Below are 16,873 nucleotides of genomic sequence, written 5' to 3'. Positions count from 1 at the left end.
AGCAGCAGCCATTGGCTCCCGCTGCTGTCAATCAAATCCAGTGACACGGGAACCTGGGGGGGGGGGGGCGGGGCCAAGTTCTGCTGTCTGTGTCAATGGAGCAGCAGCAGGACCTGGGAGCGCGCCCGCATGGGTGCCCCCTTGGAATGTGGGTCTCCGAGGGGGCATTTGGTGAAGAGGAGGAGCCAGGAGCGCCGCTGGGGGACCCCAGAAGAGGAGGATCTGGGCTGCTCTGTGCAAAACCCTTACACAGAGGCGGTAAGTATAACATGTTTGTTATTTAAAAAAAAAAACCTTTACAACCCCTTTAACAATGGAGGCGTGCTGTGACAATGTGATTTTCTATATGTAGGAGGTGGAGAGTGGGTTATCCTCCTGTTGCATGGGCACACTAGTGACCTGTAAGCGCTGCTGCTGTGCGTGTATATAGATATAGATATATATATATATATATATCTATATAATTCTCTATATATCACAGTGGCTTTGCTGCCTAATTAAGCCAGCAATCTGTTAGCACAGGGGAGATAATTATTCCATTAATGTAATCTATTATTACCCTCCAGGGCTCGGTAGACCGTGCCATTATTATACTGGAAAGCAGATGGCAGGATACCCGGCTCCGATCATTGCAGGCTTCTCACTGAAAGAGCCGCATTGTTTGTGGATTCTAGCCTGTCCTTTGCCAGGGCCATTCCCCCCGATGGCCCATCCAACGACCCTTCCTACAATGGACCATTCTGTGGGAAAATGCAAAATTAATAACCAGGGCCTCTGCCGGGCTGGACGCGGTAGAAGAAGTGCCAAATAATATTGTCCTGGAGCCTGGGACAAAGTTTATAAAATGTTTTCTGAATCATATTAAAGCAAATGTTGTCTAAGTCCATTCATCATGTGTATTCTTTAAGAATCTCAGTGTGCTTTGTGTATTTTTTCCAGATCTGTGCGGTAATCCAGTGTCAGACTTTTCCTTCCTGTAATAAAGACCGCTCTCTGCTGCTCTGCCTCCTTGTGCAGGGTGACTGGTCTTGTCTCCGCCCCCTCCTGTAGTTCTCTGCAGGCGGCCTATAGTGGGTGGAGCCTATAGGGCCCCTCCCACAGCTCCGCTCTCTATCTCCTTGTGCAGGGTGACTGGTCTTGTCTTTGCCCCCTCCTGTAGTCCTCTGCAGGCAGCCTATAGTGGGTGGAGCCTACAGGGCCCCTCCCACAGCTTCTCTCTCTCTCTCTCTCTCTCTCTCTCTCTCTCTCTCTCTCTCTCTCTCTCTCTCTCTCTCTCTCTCTCTCCTTTGTCCTTCCTGTAATAAAGACCGCTCTCTGCTGCTCTCTCTCCTTGTGCAGGGTGACTGGTCTTTTCTCCGCCCCCTCCTGTAGTTCTCTGCAGGCAGCCTGTAGTGGGTGGAGCTGCAGGGCCCCTCCCACAGCTCTGCTCTCTCTGCTCTAAAGACCGCTCTCTGCTGCTCTCTCTCCTTGTGCAGGGTGACTGGTCTTTTCTCCGCCCCCTTCTGTAGTTCTCTGCAGGCAGCCTGTAGTGGGTGGAGCTGCTGGGCCCCTCCCACAGCTCTGCTCTCTCTCCTTGGGCAGGGTGACTGGTCTTGTCTCCGCCCCCCTCCTGTAGTTTTCTGCAGGTAGCTTGTAGTGGGTGGAGCCTGCTAGGTCACTTCTTTGTACAGTGATGATGTCGGTACTACCGTTACAAGGTAATAACGGAGTTTGCAGAGACATTTGGTGCACACAGTCGAATTATATTCTTTGGGGCTACTGAGAATTCTATTTCAATGAAAGTTTGGTGCACAAAAAATGGATTTACAGTACAAAGTAAAACCTCAGTTTATAAAAATAAATAAAATTGACCAAAAGATATAATCATTTTTATAAATGTTTTCTATGGCTTAATTTTTTATTTTTATTTTTTTTCTTGCAGAAACTGGAACGAGTGAAGAGAATATCATCACATTTTGAACCTGGTAAGAGCCATTCAGACTTTCTGCTTCTGTGAATTTCCTGTTTTTCTAGCAGTTGCTCAGGTTCAGTGGCTTTGTCTGATCACGCACAGCTGCACAGTGTTGCTGTATGGTAGTCTTTTTTTTTTTTTTTTTTATAAAGGTTGATCAGAATTAACGTTTTATAGCTTGGTTCACACTGGAAAATTTAAAGATGAACTCCAGCCTGCCCTTCAGTCTTGCACAGTTGTACCGGCTCCTCTCCTGAACTGAGATTGCTTCCTCTGATTTCATTGCACACTGTGAGCTTCTCACAGAATGCATTAGAAGCTGCTGCAAGTCAGAGTCTGCAGAGGAAGAACCCTTGATCCACTGGGTGCAAGACTCCTAATGGAGACTGGGGTACTCGTGGTCCACCTGGCCAAAATTAGGCAGACCCGTTCTTCAGGGGACCTGCCAAAGCGAGGTCCACCCAAGTACTGGTTGGGGTTTCCCCAAAAGAAGACCCCATGCGAGGGGGGGAAAACCTGACCATAAGGTCACATGCCCTCCCCCATAAGACTGTCAGGACAAGTCCAACCTACGCCTTACTAATCGGAAGTGAGTAAAGTGCTACATGCAGTGCAATAAATAAGTGCATAAGAGTGTAAAAGTACAAGACATACGGCCAGTATAAAAAATTGTCTCCGGTCCCAGCCACCAAGACCTGGCCCAGGAGGCAGGTATTAAAAAAAAGCCTTCATGTGTTCTGTGACCAAGGTGCCATACTGAAAACGCTGAGAGTTGCCCTAAAGTGAATTTTTCTGCCACTCCAGGGGTACCAGCACTGCAGGCTTTTCTCAGTCCAACCCCGGCCGGGCGGATGCAGCCCTATTCCTATCAGAAAGGCTTTTACTTGGGAAGAGTCCTGCCTACAACCCAGGACAAGCCTGGCCAGATTCAACCCGGAAGGAAAAGAATACCTCCCACCATACCCACCTTATTACATCGGCAATTACTAGAGGGGGAGGGGGAACTGGCGTTCTGTTCCCAGAAACTGATAAACAGATCGTACACTTGGTCTTAGTCTCTCTGATATGATGGAGGGAACCTCTGATGTGAGAGGGGGGGTAGGGGGGGGCTCTGATGTGATGGAAGGTCTGTGATGTGTTGGCAGCAGCACCACTCACGTGGTGAAGGAACTTTGATGTGAAGGCGGGGGGGGGGGGGCGGGGATGCATCTGTCTGATATGATGGGAAGACCTCTTATGTGATCGCAGGTCAACTGACTTAAAAGGAGGTCTCTGGTATGAAAGGGAGACTCCGATGTGATGGGAGGACCACTGATAAAAGGGAACTCTGTTGTGATGGGTGGAACCTCTGATGCAATGGGAGGGCCTCTGTGACTGGGGGACGTCTAATATGATGGGAGGACCTCTGATGTGATGGGAGGACCTCTGATTTGATGGCAGGTCTGTGATGTGAAAGGGGGGGGGGTGGCATCTGATGTGATGGCAGCATGACCATGGCCATGATGGGGGTGACTTTGATTTGATGGGGAGATTTCTGATGTAAAGGGGAACCTCTAATGTGATAGGGTGGGGGGGCTCTGATGTGTTGGGGGACCTCTGATGTGATGGGAGGACCTCTGTGATGGAGGAAGATCTAATATGATGGGAGGATCTCTGATGTGATTGGGGTAGGACCTCTGGTGTGATGGCAGGTCTGTGATGTGAAGGGGGGGGGGAGCGTCTGATGTGATGGCAGCAGGACCACTGACATGATAAGGGAACTTTGATGATAAGGGGGCTTTGATTTGATGGGGAGACTTCTGATGTAAAGGGGAACCTCTAATGTGATGGGGAGCCTCTTATGTGATCAAAGGGGACTCTGATGTGATAGTATGACCTCTGATGTGATGGGGGGACCTCTGATGAAAGGGGACTCTGATGGGCGAACCTCTGATGTGATGGGGGGACCGCTGATGTGACGAGGGGAACCTCTGATGTGATGGAAGGTCTGTGATGTTTTGGCAGCAGGACCACTCACGTGGTGAAGGAACTTTGATGTGAAGGGGGGGGGGGGGCATCTGATATGATGGGAAGACCTCTTATGTGATCACTGACATAAAAGGAGGTCTCTGGTATGAAAGGGAGACTGATGTGATGGGAGGACCACTGATAAAAGGGGACTCTGTTGTGGTGGGGGGAACCTCTGTTGTGATGGGGGACCTCAGATGTGATCAGAGGACCTCTGTGATCGGGGGGACGTCTAATATGATAGGAGGACCTCTGATGTGATGGGAGGACCTCTGATGTGATGGGGGGAGGGGGAAACCTCTGATGTGATGGGGGGACCTCTGATTTGATGGCAGGTCTGTGATGTGAAGGGGGGGGGGGGGGTGGCATCTGATGTGATGGCAGCATGACCACGGCCATGATGGGAGTGACTTTGATTTGATGGGGAGATTTCTGATGTGAAGGGGAAGCTCTATTGTGATAGGGTGGGGGGGCTCTGATGTGTTGGGGGACCTCTGATGTGATGGGAGGACCTCTGTGACGGAGGAACATCTAATATGATGGGAGGACCTCTGATGTGATTGGGGGAGGACCCCTGATGTGATGGCAGGTCTGTGATGTGAAGGGGGGGGGTGTCTGATGTGATGGCAGCAGGACCACTGACATGATAAGGGAACTTTGATGATAAGGGAGATTTGATTTGATGGGGAGACTTCTGATGTGAAGGGGAGCCTCTAATGTGATGGGGAGCCTCTGATGTGATCAATGGGGACTCTGATGTGATAGTATGACCTCTGATGTGATGGGGGGGGGGAGGGGCTCTGATGTGATGGGGGGACCTCTGATAAAAAATTCCATCAAGGCGGTTGTGTGCATCATCCCAGGTTCAGGTCTCCCATTAATAAGTAAAATTTTAAATTGTAGACAGGGGGCCTCGAGATGTTGCATACTTTTTAAAGGGTGCCCAAAAAAGGTTGAGAAATGCCGATCTATAGGGACGAAAGAGATTTGGGGGTAAATGTGACATATAATTTACTTGTAAACACAACAATCTTCCTTTCGGCACGACCATATAAAGTTCATTTTTATTGGTATCATAAAAACGCCCCTTTTTATTCCCAACATCATTAGGAAAATTCAGAAGTGAATGAAAAGCCCCCATCCATCTGCTCCTGCAAGTCGTTGAAAATTCCATAACATTGATTTGTAACAAGCATTGGCAGATGTGTTTAGTCATTTCAGAACTAGACTAACAGGCCCCCTACACTCCTGCCAAAGGCAAGCAATTACTTTTCTAAATAAAAAGTCTCCCCTGCAGGAACGCTGAGCACATACGCAACGCCGGGCCTGCCAGCATCAGGACTTTTCACCCCCTGGAGATGCGGTTAAATGGTATTAATTTTAGAGTATTTTTTTTTTTTTAAAGGACCACGACATTCAAAGCTAAACTCTGAGCCGACATAATAAAAAAATAAAGTTTCTCTAACCCCAAAAACAAAAATATAATATGTTGCAGCTTACCTGTCCTTAGATGTGATGGCTGCATTTGTTTTAAGTTTTCACGATTTTTTTGGTTTTTCAACTGGTATCCCTGTGTGGCTACACTCACTCACTCCAGCGTACCTAATGGAGGCAGCCATGATTGTCACAGAGGCTGGACTTTCCCTTCAGTGAGAAACTTGACATTTACTTCAGTTAACAGTTTTGCTTGGCTAGGCTTGGTTGGGCTAAGTTCTGCCCTGGCTAGCTGGGTTTGGCCTGTCAGAGCAGAATATATTTTGGTTAGGACAGTAAAGGGGTTAATAGTATATAAGGCTGAGGTCAGTAACATGCAACGCAGATTGCAGAGGTCAGCAGTAGGCAACGCAGATTGCAGAGGTCAGCAGTAGGCAACGCATGGTGCAGAGGTGAGCAGTAGGCAATGCACGGTGCAGTAGTAGGCAATGCAGATTGCAGAGGTCAGCGGTAGGCAACGCATGGTGCAGAGGTCAGCAGTAGGGAATGCAGATTGCAGAAGTCAGCAGTAGGGAGCGCAGATTGCAGAGGTCAGCAGTAGGCAACGCATGGTGCAGAGGTGAGCAGTAGGCAATGCACGGTGCAGTAGTAGGCAATGCAGATTGCAGAGGTTAGCGGTAGGTAACGCATGGTGCAGAAGTCAGCAGTAGGGAACGCAGATTGCAGAAGTCAGCAGTAGGGAACGCAGATTGCAGAAGTCAGCAGTAGGGAATGCAGATTGCAGAGGTCAGCAGTAGGCAGCGCACGGTGCAGAGGTTGGCAGTAGGCAACGCACGGTGCAGAGGTTGGCAGTAGGCAACGCACGGTGCAGAGGTTGGCAGTAGGCAACGCACGGTGCAGAGGTTGGCAGTAGGCAACGCACGGTGCAGAGGTTGGCAGTAGGCAACGCACGGTGCAGAGGTTGGCAGTAGGCAACGCACGGTGCAGAGGTTGGCAGTAGGCAGCGGACGGTGCAGAGGTCGTCAGTAGGCAACGCTCGGTGCGGAGGTCGTCAGTAGGCAACGCACGGTGCGGAGGTCGTCAGTAGGCATGCACGGTGCGGAGGTCGTCAGTAGGCAACGCACGGTGCGGAGGTCGTCAGTAGGCAACGCACGGTGCGGAGGTCAGCAGTAGGCAACGCACGGTGCGGAGGTCGGCAGTAGGCAACGCACGGTGCGGAGGTCGGCAGTAGGCAACGCACGGTGCAGAGGTCGGCAGTAGGCAACGCACGGTGCGGAGGTTGGCAGTAGGCAACGCACGGTGCGGAGGTTGGCAGTAGGCAATGCACGGTGCGGAGGTTGGCAGTAGGCAACGCACGGTGCAGAGGTCAGCAGTAGGTTATGCAGACTGCATACACATGTGTTGATCAGGGGCATGCAGATGAGGAGATAGTATAGTCCAGGGGCTCATTGTGTTGCCATATTCTAACAGTTCAAATTTCCTTCTGTGTCTGAAACCGCAAAAAAAAAAACCCACACTGGGTGGAGTTGAGAACACCTGCACATTGAGGGGAATTGGGGTTCCCAGAATACCAGGTTACTGGCAACAAGGCAGCTTTGATTCTGTAGCCCAGGGGTAGGTGACCTTGGCACGCTAGCTGTTGTGGAAATCCAAGTCTTATGAGTCATTGCAAGAGTCTGACAGTCATAGCCATGATGAGGTTTGTAGTTTCCCTACAGATGGAGTACCAAGATTGCCCACCCCTGCCGTACCCATTTAAGTAATGTTCTGCAGCTATCACAATCATATTATTTTAATTTTTTGCAGTGAAGTTGATATCTGCCGAGGGTCTGGACAGGGGCCGAGCACCTTTTTTGGACCAGATTTTGCTTACGTCGAAAGCGCCTTTCAAATGTCAACACATAACGGCCTGATGTACCCTGGCAGATAAAGACAGACGGCGCCTATTGTTCAATGACAAGAGCGCCATAAAGGAGCAGATGACATATTAAAAGCGACATATTTAGCAAGTTTAAAAAAATGTTTTGTTCCCTATTTTATCTCCTCATTCCCAGCCATGGATAATGGTAGCGCACTGTACGGATTTTGCAGGTAGACAATAAAGCGGCGAATGGCACATGAATTGTGCAGGTTATGAAGAGCAGTGTGTCCTATTGTTGTGCGTTTCAAAGAAAAATTTGTCGTTCTGCATTGTGTCATTGTTTCTTCCACACGTGCGCTGCTAAAGCCCATAAAATGACTGGATATATTTTTGTCGTGTTTATATAAGTTGGGAAAACAAGGTTCCCTTTTTTGTACCAAGTGGGAGTTGATGAGAGGTGTATATAAAGGGGGATGGACAGAATAACAGGAAGCCCTGAAAAATGTATTTATATCCAGGAACAAATAGAGTAGGCTGATACATTTATTGTTGAGTCTGGGTCACAGAGGTGTCATTTCAATGCTGCAGCATGAAGGCTTGGTGGTTAGCACTTCTGCTAACCAGCATTGCAGCAATGGGGTCCTCAGTTGAAACCAGGATACTCTCTGCATGGCGTTTGCATGTTCTCCCTGTGTTTGTATGGGTTTCATCCCACAATCCAAGCTCCTGTTGGTAGGTTAATAGACTCCTTTCAATATTGTCCTAGGGTGTATGTAATAGGGACCTTAGACTGTAAGCTCCTTGAGAGCAGGAGCCGATGTGAATGTACAATATGTAAATTGTTGGTGCTATACAAGTACCATGGTAATTCTGGAGCCTGTAATTTCTGGGAAGGGTTAAGCGCATCTGAAGTGTGTGAAACACGTCTACCAAGCTCTCTGTTTTGTTAGCACTTGGGATGTTCTAATAAAGAATTTTGATCGATTACGGAGTGCAGCCATTTCTTCTATTTCGATCGCATGCGGAGGCGAGTCGGGGCCGGCACCCGTTTGATCATCAGGCTTCCTGTCTCATCTGGAGCAGCGAGCCTTCTTGTTTGGATATTCAACCTGGGTTATAATTCAGGTGGGTTGAGGGGCTCCAGGGTGCTTGTATCATACAGCGGAAACTGGATTTTCAGTTTCCACAAAGACTGGTTAAACAGTTTGGGGCCTGGAGGCTTCGTAGAGACTTGCATTTGGTGTGTGTCAGTGGTGGGCCCTGACATGGTGAGAGAAGGGCTGAGTGTCACTCTGGGTTTCATCCAGGTAGGTTGAAGGACTCCAGGACACTTGTGTCCTACAGAGGAAACTGGATTTTTAGTTTTCAGAAGGATTGGTAAGACACAGTTTGGATCCTGGAGCCTAGAGGCTTCGTAGAGACTTGCATTTGGAGTATGTCAGTGCTGGGCCCTACCATGGTGTGAAAAGGGTTGAGTATTTCTCAGGGTTTTCATCCAGGTAGGTTGAGGGGCTCCAGGGTGCTTGTGTCATACGGAGGAAACTGAAGTTTCATTTGCCACAAAGATTGGTAAACACAGTTTGTGTTCTGGAGCCAAGAGACTTTGTAAAGACTTCGGAACATTGAAGTCTACAATCTTGTGTCCAGATTTTGCGAACAGCCAGCGTACTGATTGTGTAAGTGTTCTGGGCGTTTGTTAAAGAGTTGACTAGTGTTCAACAAAGTGGGCTAAGAAACCATGAAAAGGGCTTTCCAGGAAACACTGAAACTGGACCAAATGAGAAAATGAACTCTATTTAAAGTGTCTAAATCAAAAACTTTTTTTTTTTTATGGTGCAGCTTACCATTCCTTAGATGTGGTGGCTATACCTGGGAACTTTTGAAGATAATAATTTCTGAAAATGGGGGTGGAGTTGTGAAAGGGGCTAGTCTCGCACCATGCAAATTGTATTAAAAGTGGGAGGGGCTTAAAGATTGAGGGCACCTGGTTGCCATCTATCCACCATTCTGGTGACACTGATAGTACACTGGAGACTTCACTCTCGCATTGGATGTGATATCTACACTTGCTGAAGGACATTGCTGAAGGACATACCATAGAGGACCTGATGAAGTGGGGTAATGTGAACCCCCAAAACATATTGTCTTTCTTATCTTGATAAGTTGATCTTTTACTATTAAACTATTCTGGACCCCATCTTAATTGGTGTGGTGCCCTTACTACTTATCGAGGAAGCCCTATCAAAGTGATTCAGCTCTACTAATAAGATGGTCAGACACAATATTGGACATCAACAATAGGCGATCTTGGACCCTTTATGTACAGTATGCACTAACCGTGAACCTGGTTGATATCTGTACAGTCTCATAGACTTCTTCAGGACTGCCTTGGATCATCTTTGGCCTTTGAACACAGACCTATGAAAGTCTATGGAGCAGTAATATTTAGGTGCAGACAGGAAGTGAAGACTTGCACCACCTAGATGTGAACAAACGCTTGAACCTGACTGACACCTTTACAGTCCCAGACTTCTTCAGGAAAACCAGATGCAGGTATGAACTTGCAACAAAGTTTGCTAAAAATCCATCCAGTGGATCGTTGACCTTTCCAATAAGAGTTTTGCTTTAACAATGACTTTGGAAAAAGTAGCATATTTCTGCTAATTACATTTCTGCCTCAAATTAGTGTGTCTTATCAGTGTGCTTGAAAATAAATAAGGATCCTAAATTCCTAAGGGAATTATAATCTTGGAGGAAAATATAATCCTTCCTGTGTTGTGAACGGGTCACGCACTTTGCTTTAATGAGATCTGAAATTCGAGCAGGCGTGCAAATTCCTGCATCTGCTTCCTCCCTGATGGCGTCTCAATAATGCAAAGGTGGAAATCTTTCTGGAAGCTGGTACTTCCCAAAAAAACCAAAAAAACTCTTCGATTACTTGTTGTTCAGTTTCTTTTTTGGATCGAGAACGATGAGTTGGAACCACTTTCAGATTTGTATTGCCGTCTTTGTCCCCTCCCTATTCGTTAGCACTGGTACTGGGAATGAAAGTAATCCAGAATTTTGGAATTGTCATCAGAACAAAAGGGTAGGGTTTTTCTTCCAAATGGAGGCACCGTGATCTAGGCTTGCTGACCCGCCATCCTAGAGCAGGAGGTCACTGGCCACATCAGTGGGCTCTGCAGGCCACATGTGGCACCCCTGCCCTACTGTATGCTTTTCATGCAATCAATGCCCCCTGCTGGTTGACCTGTTACAGGTAGTTCAGTTAGTAGAATGTTTACTAGTAGCACCTTGTATGCTGCTCTGAGCTCCAAGATATTTCATACAGATGGAACAAGCAGCAACCCTGTACTATGTGATCCTGATGATGGACTCCCCAAGCCCCTATGACTGGCATTGGACATAATTGTGCTCTAACTCAAGATGGTGGTTGGTAGATGATTTGATTTTGGTCATGGTGTCCACCACTAGGGAGGCTATTTCATTTGTATTGGTTGGAGAAGAGTTGCTCCTTCCCATTGATTCTGGACTAAATCTGGAAAGGGCCCATGTGCCAATACGTCCACTTTACCATCGGGTTGATTGTAACAGTTGGGAATACAATGAATCCTCAACAACACTTTTGTGGTAGTGACCATTTAAAATGGCCTTTGCCAAACTCAAAAACCCCTGCCGCCCGTTTCGGTAGTTTATCAACACATGCAGCAGTTTTGGGTAGTTTTTAATAGCTCTCTAAGTGTAAAAAAATGGAGCCAAACACTTATTGTGTGCAATACTGTACCACAAATCCAAGGACTAGCTTCAGGTTAATTTCCTCCCTTAAAGACCCACCCCTCTAAAGTGTTTTACCTCAATAGGACTTATTCGTAGCAGTCCAATAGTTTTTAATAGCGCTGTTTTTTTTACAAAGTGGCTTTATTAGTGAACCAGATTCAAAGATACCAGTAGATGAGGTAATTAGGATCAACTCTAACTGTGAGCACAGAGACAGGCAGGGTGCCTGTCTCTGTACGAGGAGTAGCAGAGCAGCATGTTTGCAGATGCTACGCTCTCCCCACCTGGCACTGGTTAAGGATTCTGTTGGCTTCACAGCCGACCGCCTCCTAGCAACTAGTGGTGCTTGCAGTGGGTGGAGCCTAATGGAGAAGCTGAGGCACTAATTCCCCGTCCAGTCCGCTCTCTCCTTGTGATTGACAGTAGATAGTGGATGGATTCTATAACCAATAGCAGGCTGTCTATGGTTCCACCCACTGCCTGCTGTCAAACATAGGTGTGTGGTCCTGATGTGGAACTAGTGTCTTGAAAACCCCATCAGTCTTCACCCACCTACCGACCCTGCGCTGTCTGTGTGACTGCTACAGTAGCGGGTGGAAGCTTGGCTGCACTGAGGACAGACAACCTTCCCATAAGATTAAATTAAAAAAGACCAAAAATTTGGAAAAAAAAAACCTGTCCAATAAAAATATACAATTTCTTCATAAATTTTGACCAAAATGTATTCTGCTACATTTTTTTGGTAAAAAAAAATCCCAATAAGCGTGTTTTGAGTGGTTTGTGTAAAAGTTAAAGCGTCTACAAACTAATGTGTTTATTTTTTTATACTAGTATCGGCAGTGATCAGTGACTTATAGTGGAACAAAGATAGTACAGCGGCCAATCTGACACTAACTAATGCTGGGGGGAACTGACTGACTAATTTCAACTGACATCACCATTGACGCTAATACATTGATCAGTGCTAATACTATACACTGTCACTGTACTAATGACACTGGCTGGGAAGGGGTTAACATCAGGGGCGAACAAGGAGTTAAATGTGTGCCTAACAATGTGTAATATGGGCTGCTTTTTGCTAAATTTCTGTTTGTTCCTTCTCCCTGCAAAGCAAACCGAGCGATCATTCCCTCTGTGCAGAGCCCTGTGTTGATTGTCAACACAGAGCTCTGGACTGTGATTGGACACAGCCAATCGGCAGGTCCCGGCCATGAGTCATTGGCTGTGACTTGCTGACAGACTCCCATTGTGAGCAATCTCAGCAGGTGTCTGCGGGGGGCACTCTAAGCCTGGAAGCAGGCAGCGACATGGGGGAACATCGTTTAGTCTGTGCAGGCCGCCAGTCCGCAGTACATTGCACACGGTCGGTCCGCAAGTGGTTAAAGCTGAACTCCATGATAAGCAGATTTTGTCAAAATCCATCCATCATGTGTATTCTTCTTGAATGTTGGCATGCTTTGTGTATTTCTTCCAGATCCAATGTGAGACTTTTCCTTCCTGTAATAAAGACTGCTCACTACTGCTCTCTCCCCTTGTGCAGGATGGCTGGTCTTGTCTCCACCCCCACTTGTAGTGGGTGGAGCATACAGGGCGCCTCCCACAGCTCTGCTCTCTCCCCTTGGGCAGGATGGCTGGTCTTGTCTCCGCCCCCTCCTGTAATTTTCTGCAGGCAGCCTGTAGTGGGTGGAGTCTGGGCCCCTCCCACTGCTCTGCTCTCTGCAAAGGCCATGTACAGCGCAGTGATGATGTCACTCAGTGGCGGCTGGTGCTTGGGAGGGGGCAAACAAATTTCCCAGCACCCCTCCCCCCGATGGGTTGATCATCTCGCACTACTTACCCCATGCAGGTCGCGGGCAGCTTCCCCACTGCTTCACCTCGGCGACTTCCTGGGTGGCTTCGGGCGGCTTCTCCACTGATTCTTAAGACCCACTTCCTGATTGCCCTTTAGGAGAAGCAGGAAGACCATAGCGAAAAGGAATTTGCTAATGTCACACAAGTGGGTGAGCTCGGGGCACAGTGCTCTGTGCCCCGAGTCCACCCATTTTGAAGCCAATAAGAGCCTCAGGCTCTGATCATGTGCTTCCAAAAAAAAAAAAAACCCCATAGAAATCCAAGCGTCCGGTGCCCTGCATGGAGATTAGGGGCCGGGCGCATGAAGATTAGGGGGGCGGCGCCCCATAGGATTGGCTGCCACTGATGTCAATACTAATTTTACAAGGTAATACCTGAGTTTGCTGCACACAAAGTGGATTTCTATCCTCCTGGCTATTGAGGAATACAATATATTTAGATGAAAGGTTTGTGAAATTCTATACCCTGCAACTTCAAATCACATTAAAGCGAATGAAAACTTTGCGGTGAGCAGTAAGCCCCGCCCTCCCCATTACACATAGTTTGTGAAATATCCGCTATTGCCTCCCCCGCTGCTTTTTTGTACAGCTGTCGTCTTTAACATTTGTAAAGAGACTTAAATGATCCCCGGGTAGCCGGCGTACAAGTATAAAGCTAATTTCATTTCTTACTAGTTCTATTATCCGGTGTCCCCTCCACATCCGAAAGCCTTGTGCAGATTTTTTTTTTTTTTTTAATCAACGATTTTTGCAGTGTCTTCCCCCGGCTGTAATCTGCTGGATGGCTCTGCGCGGAGCTTGTCCAATATATTGCACATAATCCCACCCCAAGGTATGCTTGCATGTCGGAGCTGTAAATCAACTTAATTAAAATCAATTCTGCAGGAAGTGGGAGGCTCTGCGATTTTTTAATGAGGGTTCTAAAGGGGACGCGAGTGAATGGCGTTTTAGTTATTTCGCTGGCAACGCCAGCGTCGCCCGAGTTACTGTGGACACGACCTCGTGCTACCCTCCGCTGCCAGCGTACGCCAGGAGGATTTTCATCCACCTGTTTACCTTGGCTTTTAACGCCTATAGAGCCAGGAATGCTGGCGACTTCCTACAGGTACCTGCAGATGGGAAATGATTTTCCAATAGAGGGGTTACCTGGGGGCATTAGAAAAAGTTGATTTCATCTGACTTCCCAGTTTTTATATGTTTGCTGTATCATATTTAATATTTATATATTATCATCTAGGGAAGGGTTAGAACCCCTGTTAGTATGAGGGAATAATTTATTCAGATGTCATTGCTCGTTGAGTGAGTGCCACATATACCTATATACCTCTTTTCAATTAGAACCCCTGTAAACCCTTTTGCTGCCAGAGCCGTTTTTGCATATATTTTATTTATTTTATTTTTTTGCATACATGTTAAAAAAAAAATCATTTATGCCTTAAGATTATATCAAACCCCCAAAACTTTATACATTTTCGGAACGCAGACACAATATTACCGCAAAGGTCTAGGAAGTGCAAAATTTCAGTATAAAAAAATATGCTAAAGTTAATTTTTAGGGCACACACATGCAATAAATAACCACATTTTTTGGTAAAATATATAAAAGCCGAGGTTGCACCGAGTAAATGGATACCCAACATGTCAAACCCTAAATTTTCATGCCCCCTGTAAAAATGACGACAAACTTCAGTACCCTATATATTCTATAGGCAACGCTTTGAAAGATGAGTAACAAAAAAAAAATCTAGAAAAGGAAAATGAACATCACTTAAAGAAGTGAATGAGTGAATACACCATCCCCAATGATGGGGCACTATTCCTCCCACTGACACCGATGATGGGGCACCATTCCCCCTACTGACACCGATGATGGGGCACTGTTCCCCCCACTGACACCGATGATGGGGCACTATTTCTCCCACTGACACCGATGATGGGGCACTGTTCCCCCCACTGACACCAATGATGGGGCACTATTCCTCCCACTGACACCAATGATGGGGCACTATTCCTCCCACTGACACCAACGATGGGGCACTATTCCTTCCACTAATACCAGTGATGAGGCACTATTCCTTCCACTGACACCAATGATGGGGCACTATTCCCCCCCACTGAAACCAATGATGGGGCACTATTCCTCCCACTGACACCAGTGATGGGGCACTATTCCTCCCACTGACACCAATGATGGGGCACTATGCCTCCCACTGACACCAATGATGGGGCACTATGCCTCCTACTGACACCAATGATGGGACACTATGCCTCCTACTGACACCAATGATGGGACACTATTCCCCCCACTGACACCAATGATGGGGCACTATTCCTCCCACTGACACCAATGATGGGGCATGATTTCTTCCCTTAATACCAACAGTGGGACACTTCCTCTCACTGACACTAACTGCAGGGTCCTCCTATTCTTCCCATTGACACCAATGATAGGGCACTATTCCTTCCCCTGTTACCAACAATGGGTCACTATTTCACCCAATGACACCAGTGATGGTCATTATTATACAAGATTTATATAGTGCCAACAGTTTGCGCAGTGCTTTACAAAATGAAGGCAGGCAGTACAGTTACAATAGAATTTGGTACAAGAGCAATTAGAGGGCCCAGCTTGTTAGAGCTTTACAATCTAGGAGGGAGGGTCAAGTGATACAAAAGGTAATAACTGTGGGAGATGAGCTGATGGAGAAAGTAAAAGCGCAGTGTATTAGAAGCAGGATAGGCTTCTTTAAAGAGAAGGGTTTTCAGGGATCGTCTAAAGATGGATAAATTAAGAGATGGTCAGTCAGACAGATTGGGGTAGGGAGTTCCAAAGGATGGGAGAAGCTCAGGAGAAGTCTTGGAGACGAGCATGGGAGGAGGTGACAAGGGAGCTAGAGAGCAGGAGGTCTTGGGAGGACCAAAGAGTGGTTTGGTTGGTATTTTGAGACTAGGTTAGTGAAGTAGCTGGGGGCAGAGTTGTGGATGGCTTTGTAAGTTGTTGTTAGTACTTTTGATGGAGCACTATTCCTTTCCACTAATACAAATGATGGGGTATTCTTTCCTCCCACCTGCACCAGGGCATTTTCTACTCACACTGGCCACATTCTGCCCCCCTCAAACTCTGCAGGACCGTAAACTGGCCCTTTGCTGAGAAAGTTTGGAGACCCCTGGACTAAGTGATAACCACAACTAAAGTCCTCACCCAGAGACCTCTCACCTATTGCATTTCACCACATGGAACTTGATCATAGAGGTCCTCTACAACTAAGCAATAACCACAGGCATAGTCCTCACCCAGAGATCACCCACTCATTGGGCTTAGTTGTAGAGGTCCTCTACAACTAAGTACTAACCACAGCCATATTCCTCACCCAGAGACCACCCACTCTAATGCATTTTACCACATCCAGCTTCGTCATAGAGGTTCTCTAACAAATTTATAACCACAGCTATAGTCCTCACCCAAAGACCTCTCACCTATTGCATATCACCAAATGGGACTTGGTCATAGAGGTCCTCTATAACTAAGCAATAACCACAGCCATAGTCCTCACCCAGAGATCACCCACCCACTCATTGGGCATAGTTGTAGAGTTCCTCTACAACTAAGTACTAACCACAGCCATAATCCTCACCCAGAGACCACCCACTCTAATGCGTTTTGTCAGATCTGGCTTAGTCATAGAGTTCCTGAACGATGAAGCCCAATGTGGGGAAACTGCCTTGCTCCTGCAGTCTGCATTCTATTGATAGCGGGAGTGAGCAATATGAGCGGAGGATACCTATAGGATGGAGCTTCAGCAAATTAAATTTCATCCAGTTAAGAGTTTAGATCTACTATAAGGGCCCATTTACATTGTTGCATTGTAACAAATGAGTTATGTTGCACTATAACGTGTGTCATGGTTCCCACTGTTATGTCTATTCCTATCTCAGTGCTTTCCTTGTGTTTTTTATCTGTAAGCTTGCATTTCAGTTTTTAAGCAGATATGT

At 47.0% G+C, this 16,873-nt stretch overlaps 1 protein-coding gene across 3 annotated transcripts in view; it reads left to right on the top strand.

The window, feature by feature from the left end:
* Window positions 1–16,873, top strand: part of ST3GAL1 (ST3 beta-galactoside alpha-2,3-sialyltransferase 1) — a 192,257-nt gene that overhangs the window by 59,644 nt on the left and 115,740 nt on the right. For all 3 annotated transcript variants that reach the window (XM_073632277.1, XM_073632276.1, XM_073632278.1), the window contains exon 2: window positions 1,922–1,964. The gene's annotated coding sequence lies outside the window, so the exon portion shown is untranslated. The remainder of the gene's footprint in view (window positions 1–1,921; window positions 1,965–16,873) is intronic.

Source organism: Aquarana catesbeiana, linkage group LG05, assembly GCF_042186555.1.
Source record: "Aquarana catesbeiana isolate 2022-GZ linkage group LG05, ASM4218655v1, whole genome shotgun sequence".
In the NCBI taxonomy this organism is placed as follows: Eukaryota; Metazoa; Chordata; class Amphibia; order Anura; family Ranidae; genus Aquarana; species Aquarana catesbeiana.
This window is presented reverse-complemented; position numbering and strand designations above follow the sequence as displayed.